Source organism: Hemitrygon akajei, chromosome 28 (assembly GCF_048418815.1).
Source record: "Hemitrygon akajei chromosome 28, sHemAka1.3, whole genome shotgun sequence".
In the NCBI taxonomy this organism is placed as follows: Eukaryota; Metazoa; Chordata; class Chondrichthyes; order Myliobatiformes; family Dasyatidae; genus Hemitrygon; species Hemitrygon akajei.
The window spans coordinates 31,465,360-31,489,738 of record NC_133151.1 but is presented as its reverse complement, the minus strand read 5'-3'; the positions used below and the strand labels follow the sequence as shown (position 1 = coordinate 31,489,738).

General features: G+C 44.0%; 1 long non-coding RNA gene and 2 pseudogenes across 1 annotated transcript; 1 reads left to right on the top strand and 2 right to left on the bottom strand.

Annotated features, from left to right (window-relative positions):
* Positions 1-24,379, bottom strand: part of LOC140717854 (uncharacterized) — a 966,201-nt pseudogene that overhangs the window by 902,101 nt on the left and 39,721 nt on the right.
* On the top strand, positions 1,002-23,991 carry LOC140717805 (uncharacterized). Its single transcript, XR_012096617.1, has 3 exons — positions 1,002-1,140; positions 7,303-7,413; positions 23,142-23,991. It is a non-coding gene; the product is annotated as an uncharacterized lncRNA (long non-coding RNA).
* Positions 21,207-21,678, bottom strand: LOC140717804 (histone H2B 1/2-like; annotated as a pseudogene).

Here is a 24,379-nt window from a genome sequence, read left to right as displayed (position 1 = left end):
TTTTCCCGGGGCTGAAATGGCTGTCACAAGAGGACACAGTTTTAAGGTGCTGGGGAGTACGTACAGAGGAGATGTCAGTGATAAGTTTTTTACTCAGAGTGGTAAGTGTTTGGAATGGGCTGCTGACAACGGTGGTGGAGATGGATACGATAGGGTCTTTTAAGAGACTTTTCGATAGTTACAAGGAGCTTCGAAAAATAGAGGGCTATGGGTAAGCCCAGTAATTTCTGAGGTAGGGACATGTTCGGCACAACTTTGTGGGCTGAAGGGTCTGTATTGTGCTGTAGATAGATAGATAGATAGATACTTTATTCATCCCCAAGGGGAAATTCCAACTTTTTTCCAATGTCCCATACACTTGTTGTAGCAAAACTAATTACATACAATACTTAACTCAGTAAAAAAATATGATATGCATCTAAATCACTATCTCAAAAGCATTAATAATAGCTTTTAAAAAGTTCTTAAGTCCTGGCGGTAGAATTGTAAAGCCTAATGGCATTGGGGAGTATTGACCTCTTCATCCTATGTTTCTTTTAACTTAGTTTGGATTAAAATTTTGGCTTTGACAATATTTTTCCGTAACGTTCTTTTTTAATAAAGGGTTCAGTGATCTCGTTACAACGATTTTTTTTACCCCAAATTATAAAAGATTATCCACACAAAAATGTAGAAAATACAAATATTAAATATCTATAAGACCGTAGAGTCAATTAAAATATGAATATTACTGTCTATAACACACTCAATTCCCGTGGGTGGGTGGGGTCACCGTTCCCGGAAATCCCCCTCAGTACTCACTCTGTTAAAATGCTGGCAATTTTTCAGCGTCTCCACTGATTGACAGGTCTCTTCGCCTCGCCTCCCGTGCTGTTGACTCCGCGTCACGTGAAAACGAGTTGCGTATTGCCAATCTGTGACGAGCTGACGTCATAGATGTCACACTGTCAACGACGTCGTTTCCAGGGGAACGGTCCGGTGCGGGCGGTTGGTCCGGGATGGTGGGCACGGGGTTGTAGTAAAGTGGAGTCGGTCTCTACTTTGAGTTTCGGCTCCACGGTGGGAATCGGCCTCTCCTCTTCCTGCTCACGGAACAGTGAGTGTCTGTCAGCGCCTCACCGCACCGGCTCTCCGCCTCAGGTACAATATTTAAACCATATTTGCACAGTTACATGGATAGGAAAGGTTGAGAGGGACACGGGCCTAATGCAGGCGGATGGGACGAGTTCAGGTCGACAACTTGGTCGGCGTGAATGAGTTTTACCGAAGGGACGGTTTCAGTTCTGTATAAATCACTGACTCTATTCTGAGCGGTTCACCCAGGGCAGGATGTACACAGTGAATGACAGGTTCCTGAGAAGTTTTAATGAACAGAGACTTTGTGGGTTTCTGTCCCCACACCTCCTCTGGCAGCTGATTTAGGATAGCAGCTATTCTCTGTGTGAAGTGTGTACCCTTCAGATCTCCTTTAAATCTGTCTTTAAACAGTTTTGTACAATTCTAATGAGATGCAGTTCTTTGGCTGATAAGGCAAGTAGAACACACAACCCTGTCTACCTGTGATGCCACATACAGGGAACTGTGTAACAATATTAGAGACACATGCACAGGTACTTCAGTGAGCAAGGCCTGGAGGGATATAAAACTAATGCAGGAAAGTGGGATTAGTATACCTGTGCGTGATGGGGAGCATAAATGTGATGGGCCAGAGAGTCTGTTTCTGTCCTGGACAACCCTGGCAACAGCAGTCCTCCACTGCAGTAGGGTTTGTTACCTTCATTCTCAGCTGTGATCTTGTTCCACTGAACCCCTTATCCTCTGAGAAGATATTTGCACCCTTCCATTCTGACCAAGCTGTCCGCCATCTCTCCTGATATTAACCAGAGTACTTCACCAAATTCCCATGGGCGCATTTTGGTAGCCATTTGAGGTGGGTGATTCACTACTAACCCTAATGCATTAATACCTTTGTCCAACAGAAATCCATTGTCCTGGGTTATGAGTGTTTTAGGTAAGTGAATCCTGAATTTCTGTGTTCTAGGTTCCCACTGATCTTTCACAGTCAGTGGTTTCTCCATGTCCATACTGACCATTGAGAATCTGCCTCCACTAACTCAGCACTTGGTCTGTCTCCTACCCTGCCCTGGTGATTCAAATGCTCATCCTGATGGACCTTAAGTACCAGACTGCACCATCCCCTCAGACAGTGTGTTCCCAATTGTAAGCACCTTCATTTTTCCAGCTGGTCCACATCCCACATCAAGATTTTCTAGCCGCCTTTGCTGATCATCATGCCCCTAATCTTGTCATCTGCAAACTTGCTGATCCAGTTTACCATATTCTCATCCAGATCGTTTATACAGATGGAGAACAGTTAAACTAGGGCAGGATGAACACAGTATTGACAGGTTCCTGGGAAGTGTTCATCAACAGAGACTTTTTGTGTTTTTGCCTCCACCACCTCCTCTGGCAGCTCATTCGGGATACCAGCTGTTCTCTGTGTCAAATATTTACCCTCCAGATCCCCTTTAAACCACCCCCCTCTCACCTTATAACTATTCCCTTTAGCCTTAGACAGCCACAGCATGGGAAACAGTCTCTGTCTCTCTAACCTTTGTATGCCTCAAGTAATTTTATCCACATCCATCAACTCACCCTTCAGATTTACTTTCAACCTCCACCCTGTCACATCAAAACTATTCTGTGCAGTTTTCGGGCAGAGAGAACTGTTCCTTCCCTAAAAGACCCCAGGGAGTGAACAGTTTCTGCCTACCCATCCCGAGAAGATGTCCCATTGATCCATGAAACTGGCACTCAGTCCCCTGCACCAGCTCCTCAGCCACACATTCATCAGTGGTATCATTCTATATCTCCCCCCACTAACAAGTGTCACTGGGAGTCATATAGAGCTTACTACTTTTTAGTTTCTGTCTTATTTCTGTAAATTCACTGCAGAGGACCACATCCCTCCTCCTCCCTACGTTGCTAAAACCAACATGCACCGTCCACCACGATGTCTGCCTGCTCAACTTTCCCTTTGAAATGTCCTGTAGCTGCTCCGAGACCATCGGACCATCCCGTCTGCTGCACCATTCTGCCAGGAATAAGAGATCATAACAGATCTCTTAACCCTCTCAAACCCTCTTTTCCTCCTGACAATCATGAACCTCCACATTCAATATACCCAGTGAATTGGCCACATCCGTCTGTGGGGATGAATTCAGAGTCAGAACCAGAATCAGGTTTATTACCACCGGCAGGTGTCAGGGAATTTGTTAATTTAGCAGCAGCAGTTCAATGCAGGAGATGATAATATAGAAATAATAAATAAATTACAGTATGTGTGTGTATATGGATATGCATATAAGTAAATTAAATATTGTGCAAAAACAAATAATATGTTATAAATAATATATATAGAATACATCTACAGCAGTTTTTGGGTGTTTTAAAGTGATAAACCAAATATCTTCAAACTCCTGATGAAATATCTCTGTTGTCTTGCCTTCTTTATACTGTAGCTGCATCAATAGATCCTCAGAGATATTGACACCCAGGAACTTGAAATTGTTCACTGTCTACTTCTGATCCCTCTATGAGTATTGGTTTGTGTTCCCTCGTCTTACCCTTCCTTCAATCAGCTGTTTTGTCTCACTGACATTAAGCACAAGGTTGTTGCTGCGACACCACTCAACTAGCTGGTATATCCCACTCCTGTATGTCCAATCATCTCCATCTGAGATTCTAACGACAATGGTTGTATGCAGCATATTTATAGATTGCATTTGAGCTATATTTAGTCACATAGTCATGGGTATAGAGGGAGTAGAGCAGTTGGTTAACTGCACACATCCTTGAGGTGCACCAGGGCCAGTGTTGATTGTCAGCGAAGAGGAGATACTTGAATTTGAATTGACTTTATTTCTTGCATCTTTCACGTACACGAGGAGTAAAAATCTACGTTATGTCTCCATCTAAATATGCAATGTGCAATCATAGTAATTTATAATACTTGATTAAAAAAATAGAACAGCCAATGTAACAGAGAGGTACCCTCAAATGAGTGTAAGTTAATCAATCTGATAGCCTGGTGGAAGGAGCTGTCCAGAAGCCTTTTTGTCCTGTCTTTTATGCAGCGGTACTGTACTGGAGGCCATGGTGGAACAAAGGATCCAATGGATATCCTGACAATTCTGGACAATGTTTCTCACCCTCTGCATGCCTCCTTGGCTGAACAGAGGAGCATCTTCAGTAACAGACTAACACCACTGCACTGCTCCAAGGAGCGCAGTATGAAGTCATTCTGACCCTCGGCTCTGTAATGAGTCAACCTGTAGCCGGGGAAGTGATGACACCCCTCATGTCAGACTGTTTGCAGTAACTTTTTATTCTTTCTCTTACTTCTAATATTTGTTTATCTGTGCACTTGTAGTGCTACTGAGACACTGTAATTTGTCTATTTGGACTTAATTTCTGTGTTAATACACATCCGTCAATGCCACTTACTGACCTTTCACTCTTCCCATCTCCTCTCCTGAAAAAAACTCAATGATCCATGTAACTAAAACCCTCCGTCCTGCACCAGCTTGTTAGCTGCACAAATAACTGTACCACCTTTTTATTTCTTCCCTCGGTAGCAGGTGACACTGGGATTACCCCCCTCACCACCATCACAGAGTTTCTACTTAACTTTTTCCCCAACTCCCTAAGTCTTTTTGCAGGAATTTGTCTCTTTTGTTAGATCCAATATGGACACGGCCTCTGGCTGCTCACCCTGCCCTTTCAAAATGGCCTGAACTTGTTCAGTCACATCCTTGAACCTGGTACCAGGGAGGTAATGCACCATCCTACAGTCTCTCTCCTTGCCACAGATACACCCGTCTGTGACTCTGACTAAAGAATCCCCCGTCACTGAGGCTCACCGAGAACACAGAACAGTACAGCATAGGAACAGGCCCTTCTTCCCATGATGTCTGTGCTGAACACGATGCCAAATGAAACTAAATCTCTTCAGCCGGCATATAATTCATGTGCTTCAATTCTCAGAATATTCAATGGCTTATCTAAAACCCTGTTCAATGTCATTATCATATCTACTTCCACCACTCCGCATGGCAGCCCTCACCACTCTCTGTACGGAAACAGAAATCTTACCTGCCTGAAATCCACCTTTAAATTCTCACCCTGGCATTTTAAAGCTGTGCCTTCTCATATTTGATATTTCTACCCTGGGGAAGTGATTCTGACTGTCTACCTTGTCTGCACCTCTCATAGTTTTATTAACTTCCCTCAGGTCTCCCCTCAGGCTCCTTCACTCCAGGGAAAACAGTCCCCGTGTGTGTCTGATCTTTCCTTGTAACGCAATCCCCCAGTCCAGGTAATATTCCTGTGAATCGTTTCTGCACCTTTCCAGCGTAATCACATCCTTCCTCTCGTGGTGACCAGAGCTGCACAGGGTACTCCAGGTGTGGTGAAATTATTGATTTGTACAACAGTAATGTGATGTCCCAACTCCTTTCAAAGCCTTTGCCGATGAAGGTAAGCATGTCGTGCACCTTCTTCACCACCTTGTCTACCTGTGTTGGTACTTTCAGGGAACTATGTACCTGTGCCTCAGGTTTATATTTTCCTTAACACTCCTCAGGATCCTGCCATTCATTGTGTGTGTCCTGACCTGCTATAACGTCTCAAAATACATCAATGTGCCCTGACTCTGACACTGTAAAAACACTTCTCTGTTTCTCTGCACCAGCACCTCAGCAATAAATGTCAATGAACCATTCACCTCTGAACCTTGGTCATATATGGTCTCATGAACCCCTCACTGCACCCGTCTCTATTTTGCTGTACAGGCACACCTTGACCCCTCTCGATTTCTTTCATTTACAATTTTTCTTCATATAAATAGCAGTGAATTTTGATTCCTCCTACCACATCCCATCACACTTAACACATTAAACTCCATTTACCAAGTATCCGACTCACCAGCTTCCCCATATCCTGTTGTAGAGACCAAATGTCCAATCAGAACATGCCCGTACCACATTCCCGTCATTGACAATCGGGGATTCCTCACTCTCTGCACCTCCTCCAGGTCATTAATATCAATAGTAAATAATGGAGGGTCCAGAACAGGTTGCTTGGACACTCCAGTAGTTATGTCATCCCAGCCTGAAACAGACCTGTTATTCTGTCTCAGTATGATAACCAGTCTTCAGTCAATATTAACACACTTCCTTCCCAGTACTGAGATCTGGTCTTGTGCATCAGCCTTTCATGTGGGATCTTGGCAAATGGCTCCTGACAATCCAAAATCACCACTTCTCATTCTTCCCCTGTAAAGTCTCAAATCTCTGGTATGTTTGTCAAACATGACTTAACATTCAGTAACCCAGGTTACAGAGACAAAAACCAGGATCCAGATGGATAGGGTAGTGAAGAGGCTTTTGGAACACTGGCCTTCAGTTAGGGCACTGAATATAGAAGCTGGGATGAAATGGTGCAGTTGTACAACACGTTGGTTTGTCCGCATTTCATAAATAGTGTTTAGTTTTAGTGACCGTGCTGTATGACAGGCACCATTGAGCTGGAAAGAGTGCAGAGGTGATTTACGGGGATGTTACTGGATCTCGAAGGACTGATTTGTGGCAAGTATTTTGGATGATTTTCCTTGGAATACTGGAGAATGAGTGGTGATATTGCAGAGGTGTATAAAATTGTAGGGGGCCTGAGTTGGGTCAAAGATAACAATTTTTTTTTGCCAGGTTTGGGGAATCAGGAACTGGAGGGCATTGGTTTGAGATGAGATTTAATAGGAACCTGAAGGGCAACTTTTCCACACACAGGCAGGTCAGTAAATGGAATGAGCTGTCAGCGGGAGTGGTTGAATTAGGTACATTAAAAAGTTAAAATGCAAACACGAGGAAATCTGCAGATGCTGGAAATTCAAACAACACCACACGCAAAATGCTGGTGGAACACAACAGGCGAGGCAGCATCTATAGGAGAAGCACTGTCGATGTTTCGGGCCGAGACCCTTCGTCAGGACATTAAAAAGTTACTTGGACAGGTAGATGGGAAGGAAAAGTTTTGAAGGATATGGGTCAAATGCAAGAAAATGGGACAAAGCGGAGGATAACCTTGTTTATAATGTGGTGGTGAGGGGGTTACTGACCACAAGCTCAGATGGGAAGTTTGGTCAGTGTGAACAGTTCATTTCTGTGCTGTGTGAATCTGACTGTAAACCTTCTTGACTTAGTTCAATGACATTAAACTTTTCTAAATGACGTTATTTCTTCACAGATTATAGACTCCAGTAGCTGAAGTGAAGTTAACTGGACTACAGTCACCTGTTTTTTATCTTCCACCCTTCAACAATGGTTTTCAACTCCACTGGGACCTTTCTGTAACACAGTGAGTTTTAACAGACTTCAATGTCTCTACTTTCTCTCCAGACTTATTGTGAAACCCTCCAGTGCAGGTCGTTGGGACCTGGAAATGTTTGCTTTTAGTTCCATTAGTTTCTCCCTCCTGATGGTGATTGTTACACTTTATTGCACAATGTTGAAATGTCACCGTTAGATATCTGTGGGATGTTTGCTGTGTCCCCACTGTGAACACTAATGCAAATTATTGAGTTAACTTATCTGCTTTTTCCTTGTTAGTTTTAGTTTTTGTCTCATCACTGGTTCCTGGAAAAATCCTGATCCATTTTCTACCGCCAACCCTTGCCTGTTTATATGCTCTTTGATTTAATATTTCCTTTGAACTCCATTAACCACAGAAGGTTCTTTGCTGTCTGTGATCCCTCTGTCTGATGTCTGATCAATGTCTGCTGAGTATTATAAACAGTCTCCTTAAACATCGCCACTGGTCATTACTGATCTGTCCCTGCGCCTATTTACCCCATCTGCCCCAGACAACTCCACTGTCACGTCTCTGTAATTGCCTTTACTTTGGTTGAGGACATTGGTTCTGGACCCTGGTATTCACCCTCAGTCTGTGGTCTGGAGTTCTCCCTCATTGTGATCACTTCTTCACGGATCCTTCACCACAAGATCTCTCTGTAATCCCACCTCATTACACAGATTACATCTGAAATGTCCTGTTCCTGGGTAAGATCCTGCTGTAAGAAACTGTCTCTGACCACTCCACAAATTCCTCTTCCACTGTACCAGTTTGATTAGTTTAATCAATACACAGACTGAAGCAAACAGACAACAAAATGCTGGAGGAACTCAGCAAACGGTCGACATTTCGGGCTGAGAACCTTCATCGGGATGAGAAAGAAAGGGACAGAAACCAGAATAAGGTGGTGGGGGGAGGGGAAGGAGGACAAGCGCTTGGGGGGTGTGGTTTGTGGAGGGATAATGATGTGAGGAGCTGGGTGACAGGCAGAAAAGGCAAAGAGAGGAAGAGAAAGGAATCCATTAGGACAGAACATTAGACCATGGAATGACACAAAGGAGGTGGAGAGCCAGAGAGAGTTGATGGGCAGGTCATGAGGATGTGTGAGGAGAAGTCAAGGGCTTAAATGGCACCAGAATGGGGAAAAGTCAGAAAAAAGGAGCAGTTTGGGAGAGGGGTGAATAGAGGGTAGTGATTTCCAGAATTTGGAGAAATCAATGGTCATGCTGTCGAGCTTGGAGGCTACACAGTCAGAATATGAGATGTTGCTCATCTAACTTGTATTTGGCCTCATCGTAGTAGTAGAGGAGGCCATGGACAGACTTTGTAGTGATGGCCCTCTGCTGGGTCAGGGTCGACCATGAATATTGTACCCTCGCTGTGAAACTCAATATGCAAGCCAGGGTAGTACGATACGTAAAGTAAGCTGTTGCCCATGCAGGGGCTCCTGCTCTCCATGCAGCTGATGAATCCAGAGTAACGGCAGAGACCGATCGGGTCAGGCACCAACGGTATCACAGGATTGCCAGTCTGCATTGAACATCGGACTGACAGGGAATCCAGCTCTAGATTGTTCCTCGGGGTTTACTCCCGAAGCCTTCCCCATGAATGGGTCGAGCCACAAGCCAGTAGAGGTTTCAGATCAGAATTTTCCTTCCACTAGATGAGCTGCCAACCGTGGGTGAAAGCCCCATCTGCCCATAGCAGTTAGTTATATGATGCCAGTAAACCCATTTGAACCCTCCCTGTCACTAGAAAGAGTTTGTCGGGCTTCGTAGCTAAGCCATATGTAAAAGCCAGGAGCTGGACTTGGTTGACAGAGGCAATTTGAAGCAGCAATTAATAGGAAGTGACAGCTTGTCCCCATTACTACCCCACCACTAGTTAAGACAGCTGTAAGGCACCGATATGGGAAATGGAACTAGAATGGGTCACCACTGGCAGATTGTGGTTGTTGCAGCTCACAGAGCAAAGGTACTCGATGTCGTGGTACCCCAATCTGCTTTCGATTAAATCTCTCATGACAATCACATTTCCATTCTCATCTCTCTTTGATATTTCCCATTTTGTGCTTTATCCCATCGGGAGAAACACCTGAGGATCTTGAGACCACTCCTCCCCGTGTCTTCTTTCCCTTCCCTTTCACCATCACTGCCCTACATGTAAGGTACCTATGAAAAGTATTCATGCTGCTTTAAAGTTTTCATGTTTTATTGTTTTACAACATTGAATGATGGTGGATTGAATCTGGCATTTGTTTTACTAATCATGAGAAAAAGACTATTGTGTCAAAGTGAAAACAGATCTCCACAAAGTGCTTTAAATTAATTACAGATATAAAACACAAAGTAATTGACTGTATAAATATTCACCCCCAAATCATCACTGGTACAGCCAAGTAGTTTTAGGAATTACATTATCAGTTAAGTGGAGGTCAGTGTGTACAGTCAAGGTGTTTCAATTGATTGTAGTAAAAATACACGACTGTTGGTAGTCAGTATCCTGGGAGAAACTAAACAAAAAAAAACAAATTAACACTCTGAGCAGCTCAGCAAAAAGGTAATTGAAAAAACACAATTCAGGAGATGGATACAAGAAAATGTTCAAGTCACTGAATATCCCTTGGAGTTCAGTTAAGTCACTCATCCTGAAATGGAAAGAATATGGCAGAGCTGTAAATCTGACAGAATCAGGCCATCCTCAAAAACTGAGTGACTGTGCAAGAAGGGGACAAGTGAGGGAGGCCACCAAGAGACCTATGCTAACTCTAGAGAAATCACAATCTTCAGTGGCTGAGATGGGAGAGACTGTGTATACAACAACTGTTGCCCAGATGCATCACCTGTCAGAGCTCTTTGGGAGAGTGGCAAAGAGAAAGCCATTGTTGAAAAAAGCTCTCATGAAATCTCACCTGGAGTTTGCCAGAAGACTCTGAAGTCAACTGGAAGAAGGTTCTATAGCCTGATGAAACAAAATTGACCTCTTTGGCCATCAGATTAAACACTAAGCTTGGCACAAGACAAGTACCGCAGAGCATCAAAAACACAGGAGTCTTCTTTGCGGCGGCGGGTGCGGCTGGAGGAGCCGTTTCGGCGGGTGCTGTCTCAGTCATGTCGGTGACTCTGATAAATCCTTCTCACAATCAGAACCAAATGAGAAATGAAGCGAAAGGCGGCGGCACAGAACAATTTAAAGGCAGCGAGCAGACGGGGTGGAGACATCCTGCTGTCAGCTCCCGGCAGCTTCATTTTTCTGTGTTTCTCTCTCCTCAAAAACTCGCCGATTCCAATTCAAATCGGACGCTGCGGAGACTCGGACTAGTCCCAGTCCGTCACTGAGGCCGGAATGTTCGCTGGAACGAAAGTGTAATTAGGATTAAAGGCAGTGCTTTCTGTTTTAACCTGTTTCATTACTGCATTGCCCGCGTTCTCTCTCCTGATAGTTGACCTGGTCTCTGCTTTGTGGCTGAGTTATTTAAACTAATTAAAACTTTGTGGTTAATTTCCTCTTCAGGACTGAGCTGGGGAGTGGGGCACTTCCGTAACAGAAAAAATCTTTTCATTTTCGACAGGAGACGCTGAGAAATCCTACGATGTGTTCGGACCCACAAACTCAGTGACACTGGTCTAAGCCGCCGCTCCTTTAACTCACTCTCTCTACACAATACACTCTCAATGCTGGCGGAAATCAGCAACTCAGGCAGCATCAATGGTGGGAATAAACAGTCGACATTTCGGGCTGAGACCCTTCATCAGGATTCTGGTGGGAGATGCTGCCTGACTTGCTGGGTTCCTCCAGCATTTTGTCTGCGTTGTTCGCGATTCCCAGAATCTCTTGGCGTTCTCATGACACAATGTTTACATCTGCACCTTCATCGCATTGTACTGCCGTCAAAATAAAATGACAGATTCCTTGTCATATAACACAGTGATAAATGATTCTGATTCCAAGGAATAAAGGACAACGGACATTGTCTGACCAACCTCTCTGTGTAACTGAGAACCTCAGGTCCGGGAAACATCCTTGGAAATCTTTTCTACACTCTCCCCAGTTTAACCACGTTTCCTATAACGGTGACAAGAGCTGTACACAATACGATAAGTGTGGCCTCCAGTCACTTACACAACCGTAACATAATGTCCCAACTGATATACTCAATCCCCTGACTAATGAAGACCAGCATGTTAAACCCTGTTCTTCACCACCCTGTCTACCAATGACACCACTTTCAATGAACTGTGTGTGAGAGATTTACCCCTAAATCTCTCCGGCCCAATACACTCCCCAGTGACCGATCATTCATAGTGTAAGTTCTACACTGGTTTGACTTTGCAATGTGCGCTGTCTCACATTTATCTGTATTGAAATGCATTTGCCATACTGTGGACCTCTTCACTAAATAATCAAGACTGCCGGGTTAAATAAGAAATACAGAATAAAGTAAACAGTGTAAAAGTGGATCAGGGAGGGATGTGATTCTGAAGGTGAGAATGGGAAACCTGAATCCTGATCCAGTCTTGCCTCTCTTTTACTCCTTAATTGTCTGAAAAAAATTCTTAAGTATCCTCCTTCATACTACTGGCCAGTTACTTTAATAATTCATTTGTTCTCTCCATATTACTATTTTAGTTACCTTCTGTTCTTGTTAAGTTCCCTAATCCTTTAGCTTCCCACTAACTTTTATGATATTCTCTGCTCTCTCATGTTCTTTTATGCTGCCTTTGTCTTTCGTTGTTGGTGATGGTTGCCTCATTCTCCCTTTCGAATATTGTTTCTGCTGAAGGATGAACTGATCCTGCATCTGCCAAATTACTCCTGGAAATTGAAGCTTTTCATACAAAGGTAATCTGGTTAATGCTGAGGAAGTGAAAATGCCCGACTGCTGTAAGCCTGTTCCCATTATTCCTCTGTGTGATTTACCAACATGTCTGCTCCACAATATCTCAGCCTATTGGGAGGCGAGCAGTGTAATCCCATCAGAATCACCATTCATCATTTTATTTAAATCCTTTACTTAGAAAACCTCATCAAATCCTTCACATTACTGCAGTGTTGGTCTCCTTAATCAAACATGCAACATCCCCCCACCTCTCAGGTAGCCTTTAAATGTTTCCCCTACACCTTAAACAATTGTCCTGTGAATTTATACTTCCCTACCCTGACACAATCAGTGATCGCGTACTGATTTTGTAAAGCTTTGAATGGTCACTGGTCAGCTCCTTAATCTCTCGGGTGAGAAAGAGAGTCCTAGTCTGTCCAAACTTCTGCTAATAATTCAAATCCTCCAGTATCAGTAACACCCTCCTCAAACCTCCCTCCACACTTTCCAGCTTCATGACATTCTTCCTGTAGCTGGGTGACTAGAACTGTGCACAATACAGTGCAATCTCACTTTGACGATTACGGTTGTCATATGACATCCCAAATCCTGTACTCAGTTCCCTGACCAATGAAGACAAATAGGCCAAACATCATCTTCACCATCCTGACTACCTGTGTTTCACTTTCAGTGAATGATGTTCCTGTATTCCATGGACACAAAAATTTACTGTGCAGCTCCTTCCCTGGTTGGACTTCTCAAAATGCAAGAGCTCACACTTGTCCACATTCTTGTCCACAATCCAGCTGCCATTCTTTGGCTTGTTACGTACCACGTGACAGTGGTGTACTTGTCACCTGACGGGTGTTGAAGCTATACTGGACTTGAGGTAATGGTCTTGTGATGGTGGAGTGACGTCATTTTCCCGCCAGTAGAGGTCATGTGACAGTTTTTTTTTACAGGGTATAAAAGGAGAACCCCTCCCTGTGAGGAGGGGCAGTTTGTGGCTGGATTTGCCATGTTGACTTCATGCCACTGCGTGATCTAATATTATGACGCAGTGTGGTTGAAAGATGGAGTTTTATTTAATGCCTAAAGTTTAAAAGGTCATTGCCAGCAGTTTCTTTATAATACTGCTAGTTGAGAATCAGTGGAGAGTGAAGATTGGAGTTCGGGAGTTAAAAGATCGAGGAAAGTCGATTTCGACGGTGAAACGGGTTCGACCTTGTTTGATCCTCATTCGGAAGGAATTCGATGACTGTCCCCGTGTTAATCCCTGTGAATAGCGAAAGGATTCTGAACAGTTTTGTAAAGGAAAGGTCAGTGCCATTAAGCCGTTTCATTTCACCTTCGTAAATTCTTCATGGGAAAAGTGTGGTTCGACTGGGAACTGCAACAACACAACGTGAAGGAGAATTTAAATCGTCTTAAAAAGTCTCTCAAATGGAGTGTAAGCATTTTGAACTTTTGAAACATCGCTTTAAGAACTGTTTTTGCAACATCGCTTTAAGAACTGTTTAAGCTGCCGCACAGCAGCTGATTTCCGGTTACGTGAGCGGTTTGTTTACTTTTGGGGGTTTGTTTTTCAGTGTTTAATAAACGTGTTATTTGTTATAAAAACCCTTGCCTCACTCATACATTTATTGTTGCTTGAATCCGTAACAGGCCGACTTCCCCAGGTCATCTCAATCCCATTGTGCTCTCAAAGAATCTTCACTGTCCACTCTGCCAACAACATTGCTGTCCTCTGCAAACTCACTGATCACGTTCACAACAGTGTCAGAGAAACTGTTCACATCGATGACAAATGACAGTACCAGAACCGATCCCTGTGAACGTCACTCGTCAGAGGCCTCCAACCTGAATGACAAGCTGCCACGCCCACCCTCTGTCTCCTTCCACCAAGACAATTTTGTGACACTGACATTAGGCAGAATCTTGTCTGGCATCCTTTCTGCTCCAAATGTGTAATACAGAAGAAATAAGGAATAAAGAAAAACATATCTTCCTACAGCCTACACCTCTCAGATGTGCCGAAGCTTCAACTCCCCACTCCAATTCTGGCCCACTCATACAATGACCGCTCTCTTTAAATCTAACTTCTTTTTATTGGATCTTGGTAAGTGCCTAACTATGTACAATCAAACGCCTCCCAGGGAACTATGACATACAAAATGTGTGAAGTGAATGCAGTTCACTTCATTTAAACCCCCTCTCCCTTTACATAATCATATGACTGGCAGAGGGGTATGGTAAGAGATGTTATGAATTCAGTCTGAAAGAAAATGAAAGATAAGGAATGTTTCAGATGTATAAATTGAAGATTGCCTCTGGCAATATGAAGCAAGCAAGAGAGAAGTTAAACAGAGAATCAGAAGTGTCAAACGGGGATAGGAAATGACTTTGGTGAGAAGGGGCACTATGGAGAGGGTACAACAACACAAGGACAAAGGAGAGAGTTTACGTCTGAAGTGGGTGAGGGACTAAACCAGTACTTCATATCAGTATTCATCAATGTGGTCATGGAGGATAGTGAGATCAGAGAAGGGAATGCTGATATTCCAGGGCATGTTGTTCCTCAGCCAATAGTCAAACAAGGAAATTATGAACTGGTGAGACTTGAATCAATGCTCGGGGAATTGTTCGAGAATATTATTAGACATAGGATCTCTCATAAAAGTTAGGACTACAATAGGAGAAGATCATGATTTGGAAGGAAAAGTGAGCAAAATCCTCTGAGATTCTCTCGGTACATTCAGAGGAAAAGGAAAGTTAGACAGAATTGTTCCGCTTGGAGATGAGGATGGCCATCTGTGTGTGGAAATGGGAGAGGCTTTCCATGAATATTTCTGACAGTTATTTTGCCATTGAGAAAATTATTGAAAGTGATGGAGTTACGGAAATATCATGAATCAGATGTGATATCTTAGACCACATTCAAATTAGCAGGGATCTATATTGGAGGCCTTAAGATGCTTTAAGGTTGTTAAATCTACCGGGCCTTATCAGATACATACCTGTACTTTGTGAGAAGATAGAGAATACACTGTAGAGGCCATGGAAGAGATTGTTCCTTCATCACAGGCACCAGTTGAGGTTACACATGATTGGAGAGCGACTAATGTGGAATTGACAGTTTTTAGGCAAAGTCTGCTGATGAATCAAGAATAGACAGAGAGGTAGGCAGTGTTATGGAAGCAGGGAGTCTGCAGTAGCACTTGGACTGATTTAGAGAATGGACAAAGAAGTGCCAGACAATATACAGTGTAAGGAAGTGTGTGGCCATGTACTCTGGGAGAAGGAATAAAGGCATAGACTCCATCTAATCAGGGAAAGAACAGAAATCAGATAGTAAAGGGACTTTGCGGCTCCTAGTGCGGGATTCCCTAAAGTTTAATGTGCACGTTTGGATGGTAGTAAGGAAGGCAAATGCAATATTTGCATTCATTCCAAGAGAAGTAGAATATAAAAGCAAGCATCTAATGCTGAAGCTTTAGTCAGACCTTATTTGGAGTATCATGAGCAGGTTTGGGTCACTTTTCTAAGAAAGACTGTGCTGGCATTGCAGGGGAAATTCACGAGAATGATCCCAAGTCTGAAAGAGTTAGGATATAACGATCATTTGATGATCTGGGCCTGTACTCACTGGAGTCTAGAAGAATGAGGGATCATCATATAGAAATACATTGAATGTTGAAAGGCCTAGGTAGCATTGATATGAGAGAATGTTTCCAATAATGGAAGAATCGAGAACCAGACTACACCCTCAATACAATGATGCCAGTCTAGAATAGAGATGAGTAATTTCTTTAGTCGGAAGATGATCATTCGATGCATTTCATTGGCACAGGCAGCCATGAAGGCAGTCAGTAGGTTTATTTAAAGCAGAGGTTAGTAGAATTTAATTATTATTAAGGGCATCAAAGTTTATGGGGAAAAGGCCAGAGAATGGGGTTGGGATGGATAATAAATCAGGCATGATGGAATGATGGAACAGACTGGATGAGCCAAAAGACCCAATCCTGCTCCAATGACTTAAGGTATTTTGTTTTAATGTGGTGCCAGGAAACTAGTCAGGAAACTACTGGCCCATCAGTCTGATATCAGTGTTGGGTAATTTGTTGGAGGAGGTTTTGAGGAACAGGGTCTACCAACATTTGGTCTGATTCAAGACAGTCAGCACAGTTTTGTGCAAGGGAAATCATTTCTAACAACTGCAGGGAAATCATTTCTAACAACTATCTTGCAGCTCTTTGAGGAGTTTCACAAGTGCGTAGATAAGGTTAGGGTTGTGGATGTTGTCTATATGGACATTAGCCAGGCCTTTGACTCTGGTCTGGGAGGTTAGATCTGAGAGATGGAATCCAGGGGAGATAATTGATTGGTTTCATAATTGACTCAGTGGGAGGAAGCAGAGGTGACGTTTGAGGGCTGTACCTCAAACTGGAGGACTCTGTCTAGTTGTGTGCCACTGGGTGCTGGAACCTTTTTGTTAGTAATTTATATAAACAATGTCCATGTGAATGCATAGTTCACTGAAAGTGACATCTCAGCTAGATATGGTGATGACCTGCTGGCCTTCTTCAGTCATGGCACAGGGTATAAGAGTTAGGAAGATATGTTAGGAAGATATACAAGTCTTTGGTGAGGACTGATTGGTGATATTGTGTATAGTTTTGATTGCCTTATTATAGGAAAATTTTCTTAAACTAGAAAGAGTGCAGAGGGAAAAAAACACCAGATGTTTGCTTAGGCCTGGGGTGTCTTGAGTTCCAAGGAGAGGTTGTATAGACTCGTATTTTATTCCCTGGAGCAGAGCAGATTCAGAGGTGAACTAGTAGAGGTATGTAGATCATGAGGAGCATAGACAGGGTAAAAGCACAAAGTCTTTTTCACAGGAAGTGACTGGTAAAATCAAGAAGGCAGGTATTTCAGATCAGACATAATGGACGGAGGGTGGTGTGTATTTTGAATAAACTGCCAGTGATTGTGGCAGACACTTTGTATATCTGAAGAAACTTTTGGTATCCTCTTTAATACTAATGGCTAGCTTACCGCCGTATTTCATCTTTATTCTCTCTTAATGAATTTTTCAGTTGGTTTCAGCAAGTTTTGTAAATCCTTTCACTGAGTGTCAGAGACGTCTCAGAGCAGCTGCTGAACAATGTTCACTCAGCCAGAGGTGGTGGTTCACGTCGGTACCAGTGGACAGGTTGAAAAGGGATGAGCTTGCACGGTGAATATAGAGAGTTAGGGAAGAAGTCGATGGGCAGGACCTGAAAGGTTGTAATCACCAGGTTACTCCCAGTGCCATGTGGTAGTGGTGTTAGGGACAGAAAGTTAGAGCAGATGAATGTGTGGCTGAGGAGCTGGTGCAGGGGTAGGGTTTCAGGATTCCAGAACATTGGAACCTCTTCAGGTTCAGAGGTGACATTTACAAGAGGGATGGTTTGCACCTTCACTGGAGGGGGGTCAGTATCATGAGGTTCATTGCTGCTCCCTGAGAGGGTTAAAATGAGATTGATAGGTGGATGTGAATCATAACACCAGTCACTGAGTGGAGAGATTGAAGCTAAGTTTGATGCTTAACACTGAAAGGATTGATTTTGAGACAAATACACATCTGACATGAATTTGTTTAAAGATCAGCTGCACAGTGTTTCAGGGCCAGTTTGTTCCAGTCAGAGGGAGGGTCAAGGATGGCAAGGTTCAAGAACCTTGGATGATGAGAGAAGAAGTAAATTTTGTCAATGAAGAGTGAGAAGCATATGTAAGGCTTAGGAAGCTGGAATCAAACAGGGTGTTTGAGGACTATATTTAAAAAAAAACAGAAGGGAACTTAAGAACATTTGGAGAGCCAGAAACAGTGATGAAAAATCTCTGGCGAGTAGGATTAAAGATAATCCCATTGCATCCTGTACATTCATTGTGGTGAAAAGGATACCCAGGGGTGCACTTTGGGAGATCCAACATTAAGGGTGGGTACACAGTTAATGGTAGGAACATGAATAGTATTGGCAAAGAGAAGGATGTTGAGGTTGACTGGGAGCACAGGTTGACAGGGAGGTAAAGTCGGTGTATGGCATGTTTGCCTTCATCAGACAAGGCATTGAGTTCAAGCACCAGGATATAAAGTTACAGGTTTACAAAATGCTGGTTAGGCCACAGTGAGAGTATAGTGGTATAGTGTTCAGTTCTGGTCACCTCATTATGGGAAGCATGTGGAGGTTCTGGAGCAGGGCAGAGGTGGTTTACCAGGATGTCTGGAGGAGGTGTGTGGTGAGGAGAGGTTGGACATGCTGGAACCTTTTCATCTGATGGCATCGGCTCAGGAGAAATTTTATAGAAGATTATAAAAATCTGCATGTCATAGTTGGTGTAGACAGCCAGTAATATTTTTCACAGGAGTGAAATGTCTTCTACTAGAAGGCATGTGTTTAAGGTCAGAGGAAGAAAGTGAAGAAAACAGAGGTGGGGACTTGGAATGCACTGTCAGGGGTGGTGGCAGAGGCAGAGAGCACAGGGGTATTTAGGGAAGTCTTAGACACAGGAATATGTAGGGAAGTGACTGGTACTACGGTGCTGAAGAACTCGATCCACCCCCCCCCCTCCCTTTTCTCCCTGGCACAAACCAAACTCAGAGCGACGCACCGCCTCACATAGGGAGCTTCTCGGGAGATCTGACCAAACTGACCCTCTCTTTCGCAAACTGTTCATTTATATTCAGAGGCATGTGTGGACGAGTTGTTTCAGTAAATACGGTTGGTTCCACAGGCTAAGTGTACCTTGGTTGACGGTCAAAGACCTCTTTAGTTGTACTGCAGAGAGTATTCTGACAGGCTGCATCTCTGTCTGGTGTGGAGGGGCTACTGCACAGCACCGAAAGAAGCTGCTGATAGTACCCAGGACATCTCTAGGGAGCGGTGTCACATAAACGCAGCGTTCATTATTAAAGACCTCCGGCACCCAGGGCATGCCCTTTTCTCACTGTTACCGTCAAGTAGGAGATACAGAAGCCTGAAGGCACACAATCAGCGATTCAGGAACAGCTTCTTCCCCTCTGCCATCTGATTCCTAAATGGACATTGAAGCTTTGGACAATACCTCACTTTTTTAATTTAACGTTTTTCTGCTTTTGCATATTTTAAATCATCTATTCAGTATACGTAATTGACTTACTTGTGTATTTATTATGGTTTTTTTACTATTGTTTTTCTCTCTCTCTCTCTCTGCTAGATTATGTATTGCATTGAACTGCTGCTGTCGAGTTAACAAATTTCACGTCACATGCCGGTGATACTAAACCTGATTCTGATTCTCAAATGTAAGGCGCAAATGTTATTTTTCTGTGAGGCGATGGGAATCGCTCATGAAGCAACGAACAGGCGATGTTCCCGCCTTCTGCACACCGGAACGGTCCGGGGTCAACCCGCAATGTGGAACCCAGACAACGCGGTTTTAGGTGATGACGAGCGGAGTTGTTCAGTGATCGGAGATTAAAGTCTTCCTCCTTGGGCTGACTCCTTAAATTCATTTCACGACCCTGCACCCAGTGAACCTGCTGACTCTCTACGAGGGGAGAGAGCTCCATTCAGCCTGCTGAGAGGGGAAAATGAGTCGGGACTGAAGCGAACCAGTTTCTGTGCAGACTTATATCGGTTTACTTCGCGGAAGAAACGTCGAGGCTGTGATAGATGCAGGATATCAAATGGACGGAAATAACCCGCTGCTCAGCTCTTCCAGACACCATGAGTGGCTCTGAAAAGAGCCTTTGGGTAAACAGGTTCAGTTTACGTCTCTTCACTTACTGGCAGCACCGGTTTTCTTGGGCAACAGTACGGCCTGGATGTTGGGTAACACACCGCCCTGAGCGATAGTCACACCTCTCAGCAACTTGTTCAGCTCCTCATCGTTGCGGACGACCAGCTGCAGGTGTCGGGGGATGATGCGGGTCTTCTTATTGTCCCGGGCCGCGTTGCCGGCCAATTCGAGGATTTCGGCCGTCAGATACTCGAGCACAGCAGCCAGATAGACCGGGGCTCCGGCACCCACCTGCTCAGCATAGTTGCCCTTTCTCAGGAGTCTGCGAACCCGGCCGACCGGGAACTGCAGTCCAGCCCGAAACGAGCGAGATTTGGCCTTGAACCGAGCTTTGCCAGCGCCGCTTTTTCCACGTCCAGACATTTCCACAGTCACAGCAACTGCTAACTTCAAACGAGAATGAAGGAATGTTCATCGCCCCCCAACTCGCCCTTTTTATACCTTCTTTGAGAATGCAAACTTATGTTTGTGATTGGTGTGATCCTGCTTATTCTCATTGTTGAAGAGAAACGTCCGAATGGAAGAACTGCCTCAATCACCAATCAGCAGTCCGTAAAAGCAGAAGCGCGGAAAATAACAGTCTCCTCCCCAAAGTGCACTGAAATTTGGGAAAAGCCCGCCAAAAATAAACCTATCTTTTAAATTTAATTTCAAATTAAATAATTGCAGACCTGTTTGACGTCTGTGTATTCGCATTTCCTTCTGCTACTGAAACCGGGCACATTTAATTTAAGTGTAGTTGGTTAGAGTGTCTGGGAACTCAGTTCTCTAATTTATTTCAACCCGTAATGGAACCGAATAAAACTGACCCTCAGCTTCTGCCCGCGGTTGGTCATTGTGTAAACGTTATCAGGTTATGGACAAACAGCTCTTCTCAAACTGTGACCAGTGTCTAGTCTGCAATTTTTTTAAAAAAGTTATTCTATGAAAGAGACATGAGGTCTTTCAGGCTCGTGTTGAAATGAGATTCGGGAGTTACCCAACTGTAACCAATAAACTCCTGAAGCCACAAATACACCAACAATGGCAGCAATTCTCCGGTTGGCATGGATACTGGTGGGACAGACTCATTGGGAGGGAGAGGCAACAATTCCTTGTCAGTGCAGTCGGAGGTTATTCCAACCGTGATTTAGCTCTTGTCACCAGACATAAAGTATGTATAATTTATTACCTAAATGCTAGTACAACTCTCTCACTGAAATTGTGAGTGGCTCTTAAACGAGCCGTTGTGTTTTCGATCATCTCACTGGGGAGCTTTACTTGCAGCTGGTGTACTTGGTCACCGCCTTCGTCCCTTCTGACACGGCGTGCTTGGCCAGCTCCCCGGGCAACAGCAGGCGAACGGCGGTCTGGATCTCCCGGGATGTGATGGTTGACCGCTTGTTGTAATGGGCCAAGCGGGAAGCCTCGCCCCCGATTCGCTCGAAAATATCGTTGACGAATGAGTTCATGATGCTCATGGCCTTGGAGGAGATGCTGGTGTCGGGGTGAACCTGCTTCATCACTTTGTAGATGTAGATGGAGTAACTCTCCTTCCTCAGCCTCTTGCGTTTCTAACCTGCCTTGCCCGCTGGTTTGGGCAAAGCTTTCTTGGCGCCCTTCTTCGGAGCGGATTTCGCTGCCTCAGGCATTTCGTCTGTCCGTTTCAGACCCAGAAGTAAGCAGAATTGGCTGGGAGCCCAAATTAAATAGGCAGCCCCCTGAACAGTATGCTAATGAGGGATGGGATTGCTTTAGATTCCCAATGGCTATTTGAAGAAACGATGCATGCAGTCAAATCATTTGATTGGCTATCTGAAGGAACAGCACAACTAATCAGAACTCTCTGCACTGCCCATTGTCGTTTTGGGTAACACCGTGGACTGGGAACTGGCGCTGATCGCTGGGAGTTGCCGCTGCGGGTTAATTTGGCAGGAAGGAAACCTAAAATACAAAATGGGTCATAAAGTACAGGCGCAGTATTCGGCCATTCGACCTAAGGTGTCTGCTAGAAAAGCAGATGGAATGAGAAAAACATACACTTGATAATATGAAACATTTACGTAATGAAACATGGCAGCAGGAGATCGAAGTTCCAATTGTCAGCATGAGAGACCCATTTCTGAGTGAGGGTGAAAGCCGTTTATTGTCATATGCAACTGGCTTCCAGCAGATTCAGAAACACACAGTATCAGAGACACAACATTCACAAAATAAAAACAAAATTTACAGAATTATAAAGAGGCAACAGAATTTCAACAAGAGCCCATTGCAGTGTAAAGTGGTCAAAGTGGTGCTACTGAGGTGGTGATGAGGGTTGTTCAGGTTTGTTAAACAACAGATTGTCTCTACCCGTCTGAATCTGGTGCAGTGTGAGAGTGTGGGGTTCATTCTGTACCTGTCACTCTCTGGCACAGTGTGAGAGTGTGGTGTTCATTCTGTACTTGTCAGTCTCTGGTACAGTGTGAGAGTGTGGGGTTCATTCTGTACCTGTCAATCTCTGGTACAGTGTGAAAGTGTGGGGTTCATTCTGTACCTGCCACTCTCTGGCACAGTGTGGGAGTGTGGGGTTCATTCTGTATCTGTCAGTCTCTGGTACTGTGAGGGAGTTGGACCTCGCACTGTATCTTCCAATCTCTCATGCAGTGTAAATGGATAAAATTCTTCCAGATTCATTCTTACAGTTGAAGTCTTTGATTAAATCAAGTTTCCTTTTTAAATATAATCATACAATGCAATGAGGTCACACTTACCTTGGAAGAACAACATTTTCTGTCTGGGTAGCTTCCAAACTGATAGCATGAACATCAAATTCTTGAATGTCTGGTAATGCCCTGTTGACCAATTACCCTCCCCTTTTTCTTCTCTCACCTTCCCCACCCATCACCTCCCTCTTGTGCTCCTCCCCCCTTTTCTTTCTTCCATGTCCTTCTCTCTCTTCACCAATCAACTTCCCAGCTCTTTACTTCATTCCTCCTTTTCAGGACTCACCTATTACCATGTTTTCTCTCTCCCTTATCCCCACCTTTTAACTCTACTCCTTGTCTGTTTGTCTCCAGTCTTGCCAAATGTTTTGGACCAAAGCATTGATTGTATTTTTTTTTTTGTCCTACAGATGCTGCCTGGCTTGCTCAGTTCCTTCAGCATTTCGTGTGTGTTGCTTGGATTTCCAGCATCTACAGATTTTCTCTTGTTTGTGACACAATGTTGTATATTGGTATCTCAGGGATGATGTATCTGGTTACATTGAACTACTCTGAATGAACTTTGCAGCAGAGCATCCAGAGCAACAAGACCAGACCATTGAATCCAACTCTGGGCTTGTGATAAATATGTAACTTTCCTCGAGTCTCTGTGTGGGAGGGTTTGAATGGTGTGTGTTGTAGCAACATTCGGACTGATGGAATTGAGAATGATTTTGACTGTAGATATGTAACCAGTGTGTCCACAGTGATCAGTGATGGGGCCTCTGTCTGATCAGATTAAAATATACATGGGCTGATCAGATCGCTGATGGCGTGAATGTTGGTGCTGTTGTGGGTGGTGAGGAAGGTTATCAAATGGACAGAACTGGATGTAGACCAGTTGGAAACCTGGATGGTGAAATGGGGACAGTGTTTAATCTGGACAAGTGTGAGGAGGTTTATTGGTCCAATGTTGGAGGAAACTCCACAGTAAATAGCAGCACCCTTAGGAGCACTGAGGGATCTTGATGTGTTCGTCCATATCATCCTGCAAGTGACATTGAAGGGACAACTGCTATAAGGGACACAGAGGGGGAGCAGTGAGAGGACTGGGGGGAAGGGGTGTCTGTAGATTAATGTAATGGGTGGAAACATGCAGAATTAACAACCACCAACATTGAGTTTTGTTTCTTTTTAAAAGGCTGGACAGATATTATGATGTCATTACGTGATTTTTTTTTAAAACCGTACTTTGTTTCTGTGTTTGGAGGACAATAAATGAGTTGTTATAGTTGTCCTTAAACATAAAATGCCTCATGTCATTTTATTTGTAAAAACCCACAATAGCATACTGGGTGCCAGTAGCATTCACACCACAAGAATACCGCAGTGTCAGTCTGCGACGAGAAAGCCTGATCACATTCTCTTCAGGTTCAACGGCATTGCTGACTCTGAGTTCACCACCGTCACATGCCAACAAATGTGTGTTCTTAGTAGGTCTGTGAGAGATACCCGGGATGTGAAGCTGTGCTAATGGAGAGAGACGAACTGAGCCAAGTCACAGCTTGATGAAGGGCAGAGAGGAAAACAGAGAATCTAATGTGGTGTCCTTATGCCTGAACTATGCCCAGTTAGAAGTGTTGATCCTCCAAATTGTGTTCAGCCTCAC